Source organism: Cibotium barometz, chromosome 17 (genome assembly GCF_041138505.1).
Source record: "Cibotium barometz isolate CiBa-2024 chromosome 17, ASM4113850v1, whole genome shotgun sequence".
Lineage (NCBI taxonomy): Eukaryota > Viridiplantae > Streptophyta > Polypodiopsida > Cyatheales > Cibotiaceae > Cibotium > Cibotium barometz.
This window is the reverse complement of record NC_141062.1, coordinates 53,482,584-53,503,215: the sequence shown is the minus strand read 5'-3', so window position 1 is coordinate 53,503,215 and position 20,632 is coordinate 53,482,584. Positions and strand designations below refer to the sequence as shown.

Sequence of the window (20,632 nt, the reverse complement as noted above, 5' to 3'; positions counted from 1 at the left end):
AACCTTCCATTGATATATCTTTCTGCTGTGTAAGCAGACAAGCAGATTTCTTTTGAAGTCTTTGTCCAAGTTGCAGCCTGGTGCCAGGTGGTGTGTGCTAATTCCTTCTTGCTTAAACGTTAAGCGGTGCATTTTGCCTGACCAGCTACTCTGTGTGTGTTCATCATGGCTGAGTCTGTCCCTTTACCCCTGAAGTTGTGATAAAACTCAGCATGGTGGTTTAGAAGATTTGCCTAATAAAGCGGAGGTGCATGAACTTGCACCTACTCTTGTGCGCTGATGATGTGAGTATGGATGGTGGGGACGTCATAGCAGGCGCTGTTTCCATTGCATGCAACTATAATATGTACACACACACACACACACCTTTCAAAAAAAAGTTCAGGTTGATTCCCAAACTTAGAACCAGAGGGCAATCTAAATTCCATGAGAGTCTACAAACAAAACTTCAAATCAACTTCATCACGCATAGCATAGACTCATGGCAATGGGAACGGCAACGGATGATGTCTCCGCAATGGAAACGGCTTGAAACTAGGAAACGGAAACGGCATGTCTTTAACATTATATAGTAGATGTAAATAGAAATGATGAATATAGTTGAGAGAAATAGAGGAGAAACTCGGGATAGATCATAATGTAATAGAAACAAGGAAAATTGGGTAAAATTAAAACTTAACAAGTGAAAATAGTGGGAAAATTCTTAGGTGAGATTACCAAACGGAGAAATAGAAATGGAAATGGTTCCTCACAAGAAATGGAGTTTTCGCAACGTTTGGCTAGGAAACAGCCGTTTCTTGTTACTATGGTACTTCTACATAGGCATGCATGCACGGACATATGTATGCATTTATGTGTGTGCGTGCATGTGTGCCTACATGCATGTCTTATATTGGTGAATGCAGATATGTATATGTACACACTCACACACATTGGTAGTATGTACATATGTATATGTACACATTTACACACACCCACACACCCACTGATGAGGAAATCCATTGTTCTATTATGAAACCTCAAAACTTCAAAACAAACTGATCAAATTCTTAAACTCTCTAGGTTGCAAGATTGTTAGCACTGCCTATGAAAAATATGCAATCTATAGCATCGAAACTGATCAAATTCTTAAACTCTCTAGGTTGCAAGATTGTTAGCACTGCCTATGAAAAATATGCAATCTATAGCATCGATTTTGATGTGGAGCTGAACCATAGTTATGTGGCAGTGCTTTCATGTATTAGTACACATTTGGTTTGAGTTTGTAACTTTTATTCTTTAAAAATGCTTACAGTTTTAAATCAAATCTAACATGATGATGTGAATGGTGCCAAAACTTGAAAGTTTTGAGTTCCAAAACCTCATTAAAAAAATATTTTTGATTAAATCTTACTAATATTCTTGCTTAACATTTGGAAAGCAAACAAAGAGCAATGCCTCAATTGGCTGTTCACTTGTATCCCCCCTCATCCTCATCCTCATCCTCATCCTCATCCTCATCCTCATCCTCCCTCTCCTTCCCCCTCCCTCTTCATTCTCAGGATACTGCTAGCAGGCGTCCGCCCCCACGTGCCGGTGCCTCTCCGCCCGCCTGCCCTGGGGATGGATTGCCTGACGAGTCCTCGCGTTAGCAATGTGCCCCCGGCTCCGGGAAATGGCAAGAGGTACATAGACGCAGACGACAGCAAAAGACGATGGTTGTCAATCACCATAGCAACATGAAGAGGAGGAAGATCGATAAAGTAGGTGATCAATTTACACCTTCATGCTCCTGCAAGACGCCACTAGCACATTAGGCCATCTTTATCAGGACATGGTCTGTCTGGCCTTAGTTAGGATTCATGGCTATGCATCTTGATTTTGCCCCCTCTCTCTTGCACGTGCTCCCCTGCCTTGTGTGTGCTCCCCAGCCTCCTCTCCTCTCGTGCTTGCTGCCCGCGACCCCCTTGCTTGTTGCAAGGCTTGTGGAGTAGCCCACTTCCCCCTCTTACCACTCCGCTTCCATCCCCTTTCCTATGCACAAACCTGCCTCATCCCTCTGTTCGCCTTTCTTTTCACCAACACATCCCACCCTTCCCATCTTTCCTCTTTCCCCCTTTTCAATGTTGCGGCGGCTGCCCTCTTTTTCACCCTTGGCGCTGCTCGTATTTGCTAAAAATATAATGATAAATATCTTAATCTTTTCAATTTGCCTTCATCCCCTTCCTCCCTTCCGCCACCTTTCTTTAAGGGCTTCTTGTTTGCTTGTGTCAACTTTCATTTAGAGTTTGAGAGTAGCCTCCGGTTTGAGATCGGAAACCATGGCCGTCTGTAGTGCATGCAGAGAAACCCCCTTTGAGGGTTGCGTGTCTGCAAAAAGACAGCGGGTGCGTGTAGACGACTTCCATGAGTGTGAATTGCATCACGCGTGATGAACCTTCCCCTCGCAAGGTCGTAGACCCCTTGTGGTGTTTGTGGCTTTGAAAATACGCCTCCTGGTTTGGCTTTAGTGGGACTCAGGCGAGAGGTGTGTTGGAGGACTTGGCTTTCCCCTTCATCGATTACTCCGCCCAGTTGAGATGGCGGATCCAATTTATGGGATTGACAACACTCCTGCGATTGCCTGACATTGGTGACCCCACGACATTCCTCCCCTTCTTCCTCTCTAACTTCTTTGACTGTGGGAGAGTTTTTATCTGAGCAAGATCACGCTATTCCTTTGGGTGGTTGCCAAGAGATGCCTAGAGGTGGGCACTTGGTCACCATTGTTGGCCACCCTGCCTCTGTGCACAGTGTGTATCTACCGTGTGCTACACGCAGGCAAGACTAGCTTCGAGGTTTGGGGAAGCTTGGAGCTAGGTAGGCTGATTGGCGAGCTGAGTTAGGGAAAGACTAACGGGCGGGCACCCAAGTATGGACAGGCGGGCGCCCAAGTGTGGACGCCCGATGACTGGCCAAGAGCCTATAAAAGGGTGGCCAAGGTTAGTTATTGGGATTTAGAGAGTCTCGCGAGTTTGTGAGAGCTCTATGGTCTTGGAGCCTGGATCTAGTGCAGACGTGCACCTGCTTTACGCAGCCGAGGCCGGCAGCAGTCTCGAGGCCCGCGAGGGCAGCTTTGTGGTGGTATGGGACATCGCGAGGAGGAGATTGGTCGGTACGTCATCCTAGTTAGCTCAGCTCGTGGCTCGCTAGGGACAGCCAAGACTGTGGGCTCGCCCACGGCTGTCATGGTTGGGAGGTGAGTCAGGCCTGCACCCCCTTGTTGTTTGTTTGTTCGTTTGTTTGCAGGTTTCGAGTCTCGAACCAAGGACGATCACGAGGAGATCCCTGGGGATTTGACAGTGGTATCAGAGCATACCTCGTGAACGAGCAAGTCGGTAGGTAGAGAAGATGAGGTCGAAGAAAGGTGTGTGTTAAAAGCTTGCTGATTTTTCTGTGCATACTGCTGTTTTCAGAATAGTATGTGTTTTTTCTTCATCAAAGAAACCCATGTTGATGGGAGGTGGTAGTCTAAGTAGGGTCGTTGCTTTGCAAAGAAGAGAAGAGACTTGTTTGTGCAGTCGCATGAACTGCAGAGAGAGAAAACAGGAAAAAGCAGGTTTGCTTTTCGTGAATGAGACAGAGAGCACGCATGTGAGAAGGTGGACTCGCTGGCGAGTGGGCTAGCTGGCCGGGTGCTGCTGGTCACGTGCGGTTTGCAGGTTGATGCTGCGGCGGGTGGTTGAAGGCGCAAGTGGATTGGCAGCCAGGTCAGTAGGCTGGCAGGCGCCTAGGCCTACGTAGCATGGCAGCCCGGCTCTGTACGCAGGCAGCCAGGCGGCCAGCAGCTTACGCCAGGTGGGCTGGTGCCTAGGCCACGCCTACGTAAGGCCTTGTGGCTAGGCTTACGGAGGGAGGCGCAGACCAACTGTGCGCAAGCAAGCGCCGGAAGGAAAGCATGCGCCGGCAGCTTCAATCGACGGCAGTTTCAACCGGCCGGCTAATCTTGGAGGGAAAAAAAAAAGGGGAAAGCACACGTTTTTTTTATGGGCTTTCGCTTTTTTGAGTTTAAATTTTTTTTAAGTTTTAAAAGACCCCTCCTCCTAGGTTTCAAAGTGTTTATTTTTTTAAGAGTATAGAATATATATATATATATATATATATTCAAGAAAAAAAAAACACAAAAGCAAAGCAAAAGCTAAGCCTAGCTTTTGGAGATTTTTAGCTTTTGGGGCTATCTTTATAAGGCTTCTTGCCACATATCTCTCAAGTTTTCAAGCTCTCAAGCTCTCAAGTTCACTCGCACTTTTGTTGTGCAAAGATCGAATTTTCTCTCCACGTATCCTCTTCACGATGTCGATCCAAGAATCGGAGTTGGAGCCCCTTGTGGAATGCGAAGGCTTGCCGGCTACGGAAGGTACCGATGCCGATCTTTTTGACGATTTTGTGTCAAAATCAGATTTCCAAAAGTTCAAAGTAGCTCTCGAAGCTTCTTCGACGGAACGTCAGGCACAAATCGCAGCCCAGATGCAAGCTTTGCAGAACTCCATCGCTCTCTTGACCACTACCCTCTCTACTTTCTCGGGTATGGATACCTTGGCTTCAGCTTTAGGCCCCAACATTACTCCGAAACCGTTCGGGGGCGAGCAAAAGCAGCGTACCAAGGAGATCGTGGACACTTGGCTACATAAGTGGCAAGTTCACTTTCAGTTTCATGCATATGATGATGGAAAGAAGATCCAGTTAGCAACAGGTTTCGTGTCCGGCAAAGCTTTGCTTTGGTGGAAGGAACTCAACCCTAAGCCAACGACTTGGGCACAATTCGAAGACGTCTTCAAGAAAGAATTCCTCAAGAAAGAGGATGATTATGATGTTGTTGCTCGGTTTTCAGCTTTGACCATGACCTCGCAGCACCTCACTTATGAGGTCTACCTCCAGAAGTTTCGTGACTTGTAGATGAAAGCTACAAACATGGATCCCACTACTCTTTTGGGGTTTTTCGTAGCTGGTTTACCAGACTCATACCGATTACAGGTTAAAAATAACAAATGTAAAACATTGGTCTCTTCCAAGTAGAAACCCGTTACCGAGCAGGGAAACAAGCATAAAAGAAAGTTCTCCGCACCTATGGCTAACACGACAGAAGGAAAGTCTTCGGACCAACCTTCGAAGAATTCCAGTTCGACACCAGCGAAGAAGAAACGACTCCTTAGGGCTTTAAAGCTCAAGAAGGAAGGACGTTGTTTTATCTACGAAGAAAAAGGACACATGCGTAACAAGTGCCCAAAGCAAAAGGGCACCAAGACAAACGCAGGACCCAAGCCAAAGGCAGCTAACCAGTTGTCTTTGACAGGTACGTCAATTACTGTACTTTTTCGCCCTAGTACTTGTTCTGATTGTCTGTTCAGTTCTAAAGTATTTGGCTTGCATATCTTCTCCGAGTTTATGGAGAAGTGAATGGCCATAAAATTTACATTCTTTTAGACCCTGGCAGTTCACATAACTTTGTTAACTACAAATTTGTGCAGAAATTGAGTCTTGATACGACACTCAGCGACCATACCTACGAGGTACGCCTACCTGCGGGAAGGCAAGTTTGGGATCGCAAGGTGGAGATGCTTCCAATCCAGATTCAGGACTACAAAGATACTCTGGAATGCTATGTAATGCATCTGGAAAATGTAGACTTGTTATTAGGGATTGAGTGGTTTAAGACTCTTCAAGTCCAGATAGATTGGTCTAGTCATATTTTTTCTTTTCAGCATAAGGACACTAAGTATAGTATTTTAGGTGATTGTATTCATCCCTCTCAGGAAATTCTTGTAAATACAATTGATTTTGGAAATATAATGGATTCTTCTTTGTATACCGCTTTCCATTGTGTATTGATTCCACTTTCTTCTTTTCTCATCCCTTCCATGGATGTAAATGAATTAAGTGTGTTTGAAAGCAAAGAATTACAGAAGATACTTGATTCGTTTCAAGATGTATTTTTTAAGGAACTGCCATCGGGTTTACCACCTGAACGGGCAGTAGATCATCGTATTGACTTGATCCCTGGTGCTCATCCTGTCAGTATTCCACCTTACAGGATGAGCCAAGCCGAGGAAGATGAGTTGGCTAAACAACTCGAAGATTATTTGAGGATGGGCCAGATCCGTCCAAGTAAATCACCTTGGGGTGCACCTATGTTGCTTAGGAGAAAGAAGGACAATACCTGGAGAATGTGTATAGATTACAAGAGATTGAACAAGCTGACCATTAAGAACCCTTATCTTCTCCCTAGATCAGATAACCTGATTGACCAGTTAGCAGGAGCGAAATATTTCACGAAGATAGATTTACGTACTGGCTATCACCAGATACGTATTCATGAAAGGCATGTCGAAAGAACCGCCTTTCAGACTAGGTATGGTCATTACGAGTTTCTCGTATTACCTTTTGGGTTAACCAATGCTCCAGCCACTTTCCAGCAAATGATGAACGATCTTTTTCGTGAACATTTGGGAAAATTTGTGGTGGTGTTCATGGATGATATTTTGATTTATAGTCGTACTCTTGAGGATCATGTTAGACACCTCACGATTGTCTTATCTATTTTAAGACAGAATCGACTATATGCTAAGTTAAGTAAATGTGAGTTCTTTATGGCCGACATCATTTACTTGGGACACAAGATCACTAGAGATGGATTGAGCATTGACTATGCCCGAGTTAAGAAAGTTCTGGACTGGCCTATACCACGAACACTGAAACAACTTCGTTCTTTTCTCGGTTTTGTTGTTTTTCTTCGGAAATCTGTACGGGAGTACTCTCAGCTCACACTACCGATGACCGACTTATTGAAAGGTCGTGGACGTAAGTCAAATCAGCCTATCACTTGGAATAACGATTTGGATATGGCCTTCAGACTTTTGAAAGATAAAGTCAAGGAGGCACTTATCCTAGCATTACTTGATCCTAGTCGGCCTTATGTTCTTGAAACTGATGCCAGTGACTATGCTATCGGGGCTGCTCTATTTCAAGATGGTAGACCGGTTACTTTTGAAAGTAAAAAGCTAGACAACACTCAATCTTGTTGTCCAACCCTTAAGAAGGAGCTTTTTGATGTGATTCATGCTCTCAAGGTTTAGAGACATTATTTATATGGCTCCAAGTTTGTGGTATTGATTGATCATCAGTCAATCAAGTATGTGTGTGATGCGGATGATTTGAGAGGCAGGAAAGCTCGTTGGGCAGACTTAATGCAAGATTTTGATTTTGAGATCCGTTATCGGAAAGGGTCCATGAATAGTATTGCAGATGCGCTTAGTCGGATTAGAGAGGTGAATACTTTGTCGTTCACCGAGATTTCTACTGACTTATTTCAGTCATTGAGAGGGCTTTGCAGGACTGATAGTTATTTTGGTCCATTTTGGCAGAAGATCCAGGACGGGAGCTCATTGATTGACCAAGACTCAATGACTGAACAGTCTACCATTCAGGCTGTAGGAGGCCAGTGGATGATTCGGAATGGTTTACTATTCCGTAATGACAAAATTTGTGTACCACAGATCCCGGACATTAGGTCCAAGATTCTTAAGGAGTGTCACGACGCCCCTTCTGCTGGACACCCTGGGGTACACAGGACACTATCGTTAGTGAAACACTCTTTTTATTGGCCAAAGATGGAAGGGTATGTAGAAGATTATGTTCTCAAGTGTCAGATTTGTCAGGCAAATAAAGCTGAACGCTGGCTGGGTTGTTGCATCCTTTGCAAATCCCAGGTAATAAATGGGAAAGTATTTCCATGGGATTTTATTATTGGATTGCCAAGAACACATCAAGGCCACGATTCTATTTGGGTTGTGGTAGATCGCTTGACAAAAATGGCTAGATTTTTACCGACCCGGAAGACTATTACACCTACGCAATTAGCACGGCAGTTTATCGAGCAATTGTTTAGACTGTATGGGTTACCGCAGGACATAGTCAGTGATAGGCACTCTTAAGTTTACGAGTGATTTTTGGAAACTTGTTTTTGAGAAGTTGGAAAGAACTTTGAATTTTAGTCATCCTCAATCTGATGGCTAGACTGAAAGAGTGAATCAAATTTTGGAGGATATGCTTCGAGCATATGTATCCAAAAGACAGAGTTCATGGGAGGATTATCTTCCTATGTTAGAATTTGCATATAACAATACTAAGCATACGAGTACAGGGTTTAGCCCTTTCATGCTTATGTATGGTTTTCAACCTCGATCACCTGTTACAGTAGGATTCTCAGGACTTCAGCATGATGCAGCACGTAATTTTTTGCAAGATATGCAGGAAATGTTACAAGTTGCGAAGGAATCTCTTAGAAGTGCTCAAGATCGAGACAGGTTTTATTCTAATAGACATCGTTCACCGAGAGAGTTCTCTGAAGGAACGATGGTGTATTTGCGAGTTCCGAAAGATTCCGAGACTTTACGGACAGGTCGATCTCCGAAATTATCTCCTAGATACTGTGGATTATTTCGTGTTACACGATGGATTGGTTCAGTTGCATATGAATTGAATTCGCCTTCTCATGTGAAAGTTCATCCTGTATTTCATGTCAGTAGACATAAGGAAGTACTGGGTGGAGCAGATCAGTTAGTTACTTCTCAAGAAATCATAGATGTCGAGGACATGACATTTGTTCTGTACGAACCTGAAAAGATTCTTAGATTTCGTGAAAGAAGATTGCATAATATGCTTATCATGGAATACAAGATCAAGTAGGATGCTATGAAACCGATCCCGTCAAGTGGGAAAGACTCCGTTGGACACCCACACGCTTAATAGCACAACTTTAAAACCACAAATATGAAATGGACAACTTAAAACAACTTGAAATTAAATGAACAGAAATGGAAAGATGGACACCAGCACTGGGGCCGGAACGGGCCGACCCCCCCCTCAATATATGATATATTTATTGGGAGTATTTTAATGAATACAATGCTCCATGGGTTCTGAGAACCAGATAATGTCCATGTACATATGAAAACAGTACCAAACAAATAGGCTCGGATTTCGATGAAGAGAACTCGAAGCAGAACGACCACTAGTGTGGTCCAATCACTACGGTCCTGTGCTTTCACTGGACTCCGCGGAGAGCACCTCACTGGTGTTCCGAGACCACGCACAAACAGGCGCTCTCGTACTAACGCCTGGCTCTCCCGATCTCAGCACCTTTGGACCGAGGTTCGCCAACACAGCTTGGACAACCCGGCACCGAACGGGTGTTGGCCGAGTGGGACGAATCTTTTATCAGATTTAAACATATAATACTTTACTCAAATCTGTAAATCACTTACTTGTAGATGGTTGATATGAAAACCAATCCTCAGAGTATGATGAAGTCATCCAGGTGATGAAGAAGCAGTTGCCTCGTGGAGAACCACCAAGACAAGAGTCACCGCAAAAGATCACAGCCACCTGCTGTGAAAGAAGGAGAGGCTTGTGTAGTTGCCAACTGAAGATAGCCTCCCGCTGTAAGCTCAGCCGCCTGAGAGAGAAAAGAAACCACCGAGTATGGAGGAGGCACCAGGCTGCTGTGCACAGCTATTTAGCTGCAGCCTGCGTAGCTTCCTGTAGATGGTAGCTTGCTGGAGAAACAAGCGTAGACTTTCTGGAGAGGACCCACGACTTCCTGTAAGAGAAACAGGCAGCGCCTACTGCCAATTTGCTGCCGCCTGTAGGAGCATGTAGATGGGCTTGATTGCAGCCTGTAGAGGGGCAAGAGCAGCCGGCAGCAGAGGGTACAGCCCGTTGAAGGAGTCGCCTGTAGAGGTGGAAAGAGAAGGCAGCCGCCTGCAGGGGTGGTTGCAGCCAGCCTGTAGAGGGGCAAGCGCAGCCAGTAGAAAAGGTGGCAGCCGCCTGCAGCAGCAAACTCAGTCGCCTGTAAAGGGGCAGGTGCAGCAGCGGCGGCAGAGTATAGGAGCCGCCTGCAGCAAGCTAATCGCCAGCAGAAAGAGCAGCCAGCGCCGGTTGATGAAAATCAGCGCCAGGGAGAAGCGATTGATTTCACGCTTGAAGAGAGATTTCTTTTTAATAAATTAAAGTGAAGTTAGCCTTGGTCATACCCACGTTTGCATGTGGGGGATTAGTGGGGGTAGGTGACCATGCCCACCCCCACACTCACTTAAAAGTGAGGCTCCCCACCTTGGCCCCTAAGTGGGTGCCCAAAGGGGGTGCCCACTTTTAAATAAGTGTGAACCCCTAACCTTATAAAATAAAGGGGTTAGAATTAAATATTAAAAACTACATGTGCAACATACTTACCACCTGTTCACATGCACTGAAGCTTGTCAGAATACAGGGCAGACTTCACGACTCACTGGCAGGCGTCCCCGCTCAGTAAGTAACACGTCAAGCAGGCAAACACACGAATACATATCATGCGAAAACAGTTTCAAGCATGCAAATCATGTGTGCATGTGCAAATAGTAACATGGACATATCTCCCGTTCATGGAACATGTACAAAATATCTGTCGGCACAAAACTGGCACGACATAAAACATAAAAACCTAGTCTTCCTATGGAGTGACAGTCCCATAGGTAAGACACAGTTCCAGGCACGAGTTTCCCTAGGTGTGACAGTCCCATAGGTAAAACACGGCACGAATACTGGCTCTTCCATGGTGTGACAGTCCCATGGATCGAACACAGTCCAGGTCATACACGGGTGGCACTGATCTGGCTCCCGTCCATACGACACCATCCTGCTAACACACGGGTGGCACCAGTCTGGCTCCCGTCCATGTCAGCAAAATACTGGCCTCTTCACATGAGACACTGGCCTGGCCTCAAGTGAACGAGACGCAAAAACTAGGAATGGACCAAATGGTCGGCCAATTGGTGACATCCCCCCGGGCTTCTAAAGAGTTGACCTCAACTTAAAAGCCTCAAGATATGCCTGCAACAATTGCGGATAATCTGCAAAATAATCCTCATTTACCCATTTGGCATCAATAGGCAAATAATTCTTAAACTTCACAAGGTATCTCCTGGAAAGCTTTCCTGCAGGTAGCTTTCTCTCCTTGTGAAAAACAATCTGTTTTGGCTGGAGGATCTCCTCAAGCTCTTCAATCTCTGGCGGATCTTCTGTGACAGGCTCATCAGGATCTGGCCCCACATATTTCCGAAATAGACTCACATGAAAAGCATTGTGAATCTTCCAATGATTAGGTAAAGCAAGCCTGTAGGACACTTCATTGATTTTGTGAATCACCTTGAAGGGTCCATAATAGCAAGGAGAAAGCTTAGGATATGATCCTTCTCGTCCTGGCCTCTTCCGAAGCCTAGCCTTCTCAAATTTCAGCAATACCCAATCACCTTCTTTGACTTCCATGTCCCTTCTATGGTTGTCAGCAGCCATTTTATGCTTATCCTGAGATCTTGCAATGGCTGTCCGCACCTGACCAAAGGCAACATCCAAGTCACGAACATATTCATTAGCTGCAAAAATCTCATCCTTGGTACGAAGGATGGGTGGCAAGACCACTCTGCCATAAATAATCTCAAACGGAGCCTTTCCTGTGGAAGCATGGATCGTATTGTTGTAGGCAAACTCAACAAGTGGAAGATACTTCTCCCATGCACTCTTTTGATCTGCTACATAACACTTCAACAAATCCAACACGGCTGAATTTGCAGCTTCACTTTGGCCATCCGTTTGGGGATGATAAGCTGATGAAAACTCAAGCTTAGTACCCATATTATCAAACAAAGCCCTCCAAAATAGGCTTGTAGTCTTGGGATCTCTATCCCCAACAATGGATTTAGGCATACCATGATGCTTGAAAATATTAGCAAGAAAAAGCTTTACCATATGATCAGCTTTAATGGTTTTCTTGACGGGCAAGAAGTGAGCTTGCTTGCTAAACCTGTCCACAATAGTCCAAATAGCATCATTCCCATGCTGGGATCTAGGCAAATCCATAATAAAATCCATCGTGATACTTTCCCAAGGTTGCGAGGGAATAGGCAATGGCTGAAGCAAACCTGGAGGCTTTTGCCTGTCAAATTTTACCTTTTGGCAAGTAATACATGCACGCACATAAGCCTCAATGTCTTTACGCATGCTTGGCCAAAAGAAGTACCTCTGAATCATGCGAGTAGTAGGCATAATACCTCTATGACCAGCATAAGGTGGAGCGTGACAGTCGTCCATAACCTTTGGACGCAAATCCTTCACCACACATAGGCAATTATCCTTCATTAGATAACCCTCGTTGATAACATAAGAGGCATGTGAATGACCAGCCATCAAATCAGTCCATATATGGCAAAAATCAGCATCCAAATGATACAAATCTCTCATAGCAGATAGATCTCCATGAGAGGCCACTGAGACTGCAGCAATATAAGGCCTCCTAGATAGTGCATCGGCCACCACATTTTTCTTTCCTGGTGTATGGACAATCTGAAAATGAAACATGGAAAGAAAATTTGCCATTCTCATCTGCTTCTCTGAAAGCTTAGTTTGAGATAGAAAGTATCTCAAGCTTTGATGATCTGTCTTGACCACAAATTCAGCCCCAAGAAGGTAGTGTTTCCAAATCTTTAAGGCGTGAATTACAGCCAAGAGCTCTTTCTCATAGATATCCATATGAAGCTCAGCATCATGCAAACGACGGCTCTCGTATGCAACTGCATGCCCTTCTTGATTTAGGACAGCTCCTATGCAATCACCACAAGCATCACATTCAACCACGAATGACTTGTGCAAGTCAGGAACAATCAATACTGGTCCACATATGATCGCATGCTTGAGCTGCAAGAAAGCATCCTGTTCCTTTGAAGTCCATTTGAAAACAGTTTTCTTCTTCGTGAGATCATGTAGAGGAGTTGCAATCATAGCAAAATGCCTTATGAAACGCCTGTAGTACGAACATAATCCCAGAAAACTACGTACTTGATGTACGTTTTGCAATTCGGGCCAATTCCGAATAGTCTCTATCTTTGCAGGATCCATTGTAACTCCATCTTTGGATACAATATGTCCCAGATAATGAATCTCTAGATAATGAATCTCTGAAAGGAAAAACTCACTTTTCTTGGCATTGACGAAAAGTTTATGCTTCCGCAACTCTTCGAACACTGTGACCAAATGAGTTCTGTGTTCCTGCTCATTCTTGGAGAAAACCAAGATATCATCAAAGAAGACTCCTGTAAACTTGCGATGGGATCGGAATATCCTATCCATCATACGATTAAAAGTAGCAGGAGCATTGGTGAGACCAAAAGGCATTACCAAGAATTCATATAATCCGAAGGCTGTCCTGAATGCAGTCTTATGGACATCTTGTGGCACCACTCGGATCTGGTGATAACCACTCTTCAAATCAAGTCTGCTAAAGCAGGCTGAGCCATCCAGCTTATCCAAGATATCATCAATACGTGGAATTGGGAATCTGTTCTTGATGGTAAGCTTGTTCAAAGCTCTATAGTCTACACACATACGGAATGATCCGTCCTTCTTTTGAACAAGAAGCACAGGAGAGCAGTAAGGTGAGGAACTCGGCTGAACCAAACCTTTCTCTAAAAGCTCGTTGACCTGCTTCATAATTTCTTCTTGTTGTGCGGCACTCACTCGGTATGCGGGTTTGTTAGGAGGAGAACTACCTGGCACAAGATCTATGCGGTGATCTTCGGGCCTTTGGGGAGGTAATTCACTTGGCAATGAGTCAGCAAAACAGTCTTTGAATGCATTAAGAAAATTCAGCCTATCATTAGACATAGCATCCACATTTTGATGATTTGGCAAAGGACTATCACGCACAAAAATCAAGTACGCTGAAAGACTCTTTTTCATTGCTTTATTAATTTGGATGTGTGATACAACTGGGATGGAATCCCCTTCTTTGCCAGCATCAATAAAATGCATGCGGCCTTTATGCATAAAAGAAATCATATTGGACTTGTAGTCTTTGCGGGGCTCAAGCCTATGGTGCCATGGCTTGCCCAACAATACATCACATCCATTCAGTGGAGCAACTAGAAAATGCTCATTATCAAGATAGCCCTGTATATGGATACGCAACTTCCCAATCGAAGGGTAACCTGCACCTCTTTACCAATAAATGCAGCTTCGGCTTCAATCTGAGGTCCCATGTTTTCAACCTCAATACCCAATGCAGCTGCCATTTGCATAGAGATGAAATTGTCAGTTGCGCAGTCATCAAACATAAAGAGTGCGGGCTGATCCTTGATTTGCCCCCAAGCCTTGCAAACCATACGCTCTTTTGCATCATGACCTGTATTACCTTGCACATCAGGAACTGCATGAACATTTGCTTTGGTGTGCTTGTCCTCGTGCTTTGGTTTACGATCTGGGCATTGCCGAAACATGTGGTCTTTGCTACCACAAGAAAAGCATTTTCCATCCTTAGCATATTGCTCTCTTTGCTCCGGGGTTAATCCAAATTTGTTCTTTCTTGGGCCCTGTTCTTTAGAAGTGTTATTTTCAGCTTTACCACCTTTGTAAGGTTCCCGGAAGTTCTTTTTAAATGGCTGTCCGCCCTTTTGCTGATTTGGGGCAGCCTTGTCCTTTGCCTTGGAACCTCCTTGATCCTGCTTGATCTTGAGCACCAATTGCTCTGTAGCAAGGGCAGAAGCTGTGAGTTGTTGCAACGTATGTTTTGGGTGCAATTCAATACCCGATCTATAGGCAGGTTGCAATCCAGAACGAAACTTCCTCTTTCTTTCATCTTCTGTGATTAGCATGAAGGGAGTCACTTCCAGCAACACTTTCCAAAGTTATTAACATACTGTTGCACACTCTCATTATCTTTTTGTTCCAGCCTATCCCACTTTTGAGTGAGAGTTTGCTCTGCATTGGGTGGCAGGAACTGAGCATAAAATCTATCTTTGAATTCCTTCCAAGTAGAGATGGGATCCTTGGTGATCTTTTCGGTGATCCACCAATGGGCAGCAGTGCCTTTCAGAAACATGCTAGCATGGCGCACCTTCGACTTTTCTGTAAAGTCCTCATCGCTAAAAGCAATGTCGAACTGTGCCACAAACGCTAACACCTTAGAAGCATCATGTTCACCATGAAAGACATCAAATTTGACAGATTTATCACCTGCTTTGAATTCCTTGAGCTTCCTGGCATGAGGCTCATGGTCTTCTCTTTTTCTTTTCCCCTTATCCAATGGGGTAGCCCTGTCTGCATGGGCTCCATGGGCCGTCATAGAAGCTTCATGGGGCACGGTGGCATGTGCTCCACGAACTCGAAGCTCAGATGCATGTGACTTACCTGCATATGGCATAGTCTCTCCATGAGACAACTCAGAAGGCAAAATTTTTCTGGAAGCAGACCTGTCACCATGAGATACATATCTTGCATGCATGTGACTTTGTTGCCCTCCATGAGCACTGGCATACATATATCTGTCAGGCTTAGTGCCTTGGGGAGAGGATGCATGACGAGAGGTGACAGTCACCTCTTCCTTTTGCATAAAAGATTTCAGCCTCTGGGATGCGGGATCTCCATGCTTCAAACGAGGTGGATTTCTGAAAATCAGCTCTCCGTCATCCCCCTCTTTGATATCACCTTTGCGAAGGAGATAGGCAAGTGCCAACTCCCTTGGTTTCTTGCCCACTTCACGAGCCATTGATTCAAAGGTTACATCAACCATAGCATCAGCCTTCCTGGCTTCAATAGCACTTTGCAGATGGGGATCTTCATGTAAAAACTTTAACTCTTGCTCTTGAGCCTGCAAAAGTTTTCTCATATGTTCCATTTCAGCTCTCATAGCATCAGGGTCTTGTTCAAGCATAACTGTCTTTCCTGGAGACAGTTGACCTTTGGATTCTCTATCCATAACCCTTTCAAGAGGCTTGTGTCTACCTCGCAGGGCATCAGACCCACGAGAAGCACTAGATGGACCCCTCGAATTTGGCACTTCCAAAGGGTTGCCTTGGCTGTCCATTGTAGTCAAAGTTTGCTAAAAGCGGGATGTCCAGTTCATAGGTTCGTTTCCCCACTAGGAAGAGGGAAACAACCGTGCTCTGATACCAATGAAACCGATCTCGTCAAGTGGGAAAGACTCCGTTGGACACCCACACGCTTAATAGCACAACTTTAAAACCACAAATATGAAATGGACAACTTAAAACAACTTGAAATTAAATGAACAGAAATGGAAAGATGGACACCAGCACTGGGGCCGGAACGGGCCGACCCCCCCCTCAATATATGATATATTTATTGGGAGTATTTTAATGAATACAATGCTCCATGGGTTCTGAGAACCAGATAATGTCCATGTACATATGAAAACAGTACCAAACAAATAGGCTCGGATTTCGATGAAGAGAACTCGAAGCAGAACGACCACTAGTGTGGTCCAATCACTACGGTCCTGTGCTTTCACTGGACTCCGCGGAGAGCACCTCACTGGTGTTCCGAGACCACGCACAAACAGGCGCTCTCGTACTAACGCCTGGCTCTCCCGATCTCAGCACCTTTGGACCGAGGTTCGCCAACACAGCTTGGACAACCCGGCACCGAACGGGTGTTGGCCGAGTGGGACGAATCTTTTATCAGATTTAAACATATAATACTTTACTCAAATCTGTAAATCACTTACTTGTAGATGGTTGATATGAAAACCAATCCTCAGAGTATGATGAAGTCATCCAGGTGATGAAGAAGCAGTTGCCTCGTGGAGAACCACCAAGACAAGAGTCACCGCAAAAGATCACAGCCACCTGCTGTGAAAGAAGGAGAGGCTTGTGTAGTTGCCAACTGAAGATAGCCTCCCGCTGTAAGCTCAGCCGCCTGAGAGAGAAAAGAAACCACCGAGTATGGAGGAGGCACCAGGCTGCTGTGCACAGCTATTTAGCTGCAGCCTGCGTAGCTTCCTGTAGATGGTAGCTTGCTGGAGAAACAAGCGTAGACTTTCTGGAGAGGACCCACGACTTCCTGTAAGAGAAACAGGCAGCGCCTACTGCCAATTTGCTGCCGCCTGTAGGAGCATGTAGATGGGCTTGATTGCAGCCTGTAGAGGGGCAAGAGCAGCCGGCAGCAGAGGGTACAGCCCGTTGAAGGAGTCGCCTGTAGAGGTGGAAAGAGAAGGCAGCCGCCTGCAGGGGTGGTTGCAGCCAGCCTGTAGAGGGGCAAGCGCAGCCAGTAGAAAAGGTGGCAGCCGCCTGCAGCAGCAAACTCAGTCGCCTGTAAAGGGGCAGGTGCAGCAGCGGCGGCAGAGTATAGGAGCCGCCTGCAGCAAGCTAATCGCCAGCAGAAAGAGCAGCCAGCGCCGGTTGATGAAAATCAGCGCCAGGGAGAAGCGATTGATTTCACGCTTGAAGAGAGAGATTTCTTTTTAATAAATTAAAGTGAAGTTAGCCTTGGTCATACCCACGTTTGCATGTGGGGGATTAGTGGGGGTAGGTGACCATGCCCACCCCCACACTCACTTAAAAGTGAGGCTCCCCACCTTGGCCCCTAAGTGGGTGCCCAAAGGGGGTGCCCACTTTTAAATAAGTGTGAACCCCTAACCTTATAAAATAAAGGGGTTAGAATTAAATATTAAAAACTACATGTGCAACATACTTACCACCTGTTCACATGCACTGAAACTTGTCAGAATACAGGGCAGACTTCACGACTCACTGGCAGGCGTCCCCGCTCAGTAAGTAACACGTCAAGCAGGCAAACACACGAATACATATCATGCGAAAACAGTTTCAAGCATGCAAATCATGTGTGCATGTGCAAATAGTAACATGGACATATCTCCCGTTCATGGAACATGTACAAAATATCTGTCGGCACAAAACTGGCACGACATAAAACATAAAAACCTGGTCTTCCTATGGAGTGACAGTCCCATAGGTAAGACACAGTTCCAGGCACGAGTTTCCCTAGGTGTGACAGTCCCATAGGTAAAACACGGCACGAATACTGGCTCTTCCATGGTGTGACAGTCCCATGGATCGAACACAGTCCAGGTCATACACGGGTGGCACTGATCTGGCTCCCGTCCATACGACACCATCCTGCTAACACACGGGTGGCACCAGTCTGGCTCCCGTCCATGTCAGCAAAATACTGGCCTCTTCACATGAGACACCGGCCTGGCCTCAAGTGAACGAGACGCAAAAACTAGGAATGGACCAAATGGTCGGCCAATTGGTGACATGCTACATGGGAGACATTGACTACTCTTCAGAGAGATTACCCTGGCTTTTTAGTGAGCTCAGGAGTGAGCTCTTAGAAGAAGGGGAGTATGTCATGTGCACAGTGTGTATCTATGGTGTGCTACACGCATGCAGGACTAGCTTCGAGGTTTGGGGAAGCTTGGAGCTAGGCAGGCTGATTGGTGAGCTGAGTTAGGGAAAGACTAACGGGCGAGCACCCAAGTATGGACGGGCGGGCGCCCAAGTGTGGACGCTCGATGACCGGCCAAGAGCCTATAAAAGGGTGGCCAAGGTTAGTTATTGGGGTATAGAGAGTCTCGCGAGTTTGTGAGAGCTCTATGGTCTTGGAGCCTGGATCTAGTGCAGACGTGCACCTGCTTTACGCAGCCGAGGCCGACAGCAGTCTCGAGGCCCGCGAGGGCAGCTTCGTGGCGGTATGGGACGTCGCGAGGAGGAGATTGGTCGGTACGTCATCCTAGTTAGCTCAGCTCGTGGCTCGGTGGGGGGACAGCCAAGACTGTGGGCTCGCCCACGGCTGTCATGGTTGGGAGGTGAGTCAGGCCTGCCCCCCCTTGTTGTTTGTTTGTTCGTTTGTTTGCAGGTTTCGAGTCTCGAACCAAGGACGATCACGAGGAGATCCGTGGGGATTTGACAGCCTCCTACGGTTGATGTGGTGCTTTCTAGGAGTCGGCATCATTGCCTTCAGGATTGCCTGAAGGTGTCACCATTTGGCCATCCGTGCTTTCTCATCATGTATGTACATTGGACGGGTGTCCATGGGGCAGTTGTATATGCCGGGGATTGATGCCATTCATGTGATATTGTGGACTTGGCTTTCCGTTGAGACTTGCGCCTCTGTGTACATGCCCGGAAATGCCTGGTGGATTGGTGTTCCATTGGGTCTGGTACCTCGTGTACTTGCTTGGAGCACGTCTATTTTGGTATAGTCTCATGAACGGGGATTGTCCATACCAATGCTGCATTGCATAGCATCTTTATGTGTTTGCTTGCAATTGAAATTGCATGCTGTTTTCATGCTTGCTTGACCATTGTGTAGTTCCGGGTAAGGGGACGCCCGCTCGCGAACTGTGCGTGTGAAACTGTCTGTTGACATGGTTATGTGGCATGTGACAGGTGGTAAGTATTGGTCATAAACCTAGCCTTAACACTAATTTATACGTGTGTGTACACACTTCATTAAGTTTTGGGCGACCAAAACTTACTTATAAATTATGACCAGCCTGATGCTCTCACACACTGATGTCCCGAGGTGGACAAAACCCAATGTCCACCGCCTAGACCTTATCCCCTTTGTACAAAGGGAGTAACCAGCCATGTGTCCTTTCTAGCTTGCTCCACAAAGCACCTGCCTGCCACCTAGAGTGGACAACTTATCACCTCTCTTCCCACTCTCTCTAGAAGAAGGCGCCTCCTTCATGAGGGCTTTTGGGCTGTATTTTCAACACTTTCTCCTTCCCAACTCCATATCTAAGCTTGCTAAGGTGTTTCCTAAGCTTCCAAGAGTGTTTCCGGATGCTAATCACTCTCCTACACACTCCCAATGACTGAAATTCAGCAAAACAGCTCTCTTTCTTGCTGTAATTTCTGGTCTTTTTGCTGAAAATCCTAATTTCAGTCCTCCTTTCTCAAGTTTAACCATAGGGAAAGCTATCCCAGGGTTCCCTTCATCCTCTTGAAGACTTTTGCGAAGAATTGCAACAAATCGAAGATTTCAACACTCAAAGCACTTTCATCGCGAGGACTTCCTGTCATCGACTCTACTTGCAATTGGTAATTTTTTATGCTTAAATATGGAAGCAAGTAGCAGGAGGGAGGAACCGGATTACAAGATCACATACCTTGTGTAGTGTTCTCTTATCCTACGTGCTCTCTTGGAGATTGTTGTTACCATGTGTTGGTAGAACAATAGAGAGTAGATGGTAGGGAATATGGGCACTTGAGCGGGTAGTGTGAGTTGCAAGTCTACACCGACAACCACATGTTTGCAATACTGTATTCATATACATTGGTATGAAAATCTAGTCAGAAATGCCCATGACACTATGTACTTGATTCTCCCAAGATCAATATACTTTATTTGAGGGAGGGGCTAGCCGTTCTGGCTCATTGTGTGTCTCTTGTCATTTCAGCAAATTACTTCTTATATTCAGCATCTTTGTCCATAAAATCTTGGTGTATTTAAGTGTATTGAATCTTGATTAGCATTGTGTTCAACTAAGTTACATTGGTATCAGAGCATACGGTTCTCTTTCACTTCTATCGTGAAAGATGATATCTGTGAACACTAGCTATCTCTACACTTAGAACATTATGGACAGCCATACAGTGAATGTTGGACATGCTAACACAAGAGGTGGGGACAATGAATTGCATGCCTCCAATGCTTTACAAGATGAGAAAACTCATGTGGTGCACAATAGGGAACATGAATATGTGGGACAACCGTCCCGTGGCAAAGAGAAGATGCAGGAAGAAGAGTCTATAGTCTTGAG

General features: G+C 45.5%; 1 protein-coding gene across 2 annotated transcripts in view; it reads left to right on the top strand.

Moving 5' to 3' along the window:
* LOC147630167 (putative trehalase) overlaps positions 1-20,632 on the top strand; it is a 72,632-nt gene that overhangs the window by 36,803 nt on the left and 15,197 nt on the right. The window contains exon 10 of one of the 2 annotated variants that reach the window (XR_015267791.1): positions 38-87. The exons of the other annotated variant lie outside the window; for it this stretch is intronic. The gene's annotated coding sequence lies outside the window, so the exon portion shown is untranslated. The remainder of the gene's footprint in view (positions 1-37; positions 88-20,632) is intronic. 2 annotated transcript variants of the gene reach the window in all.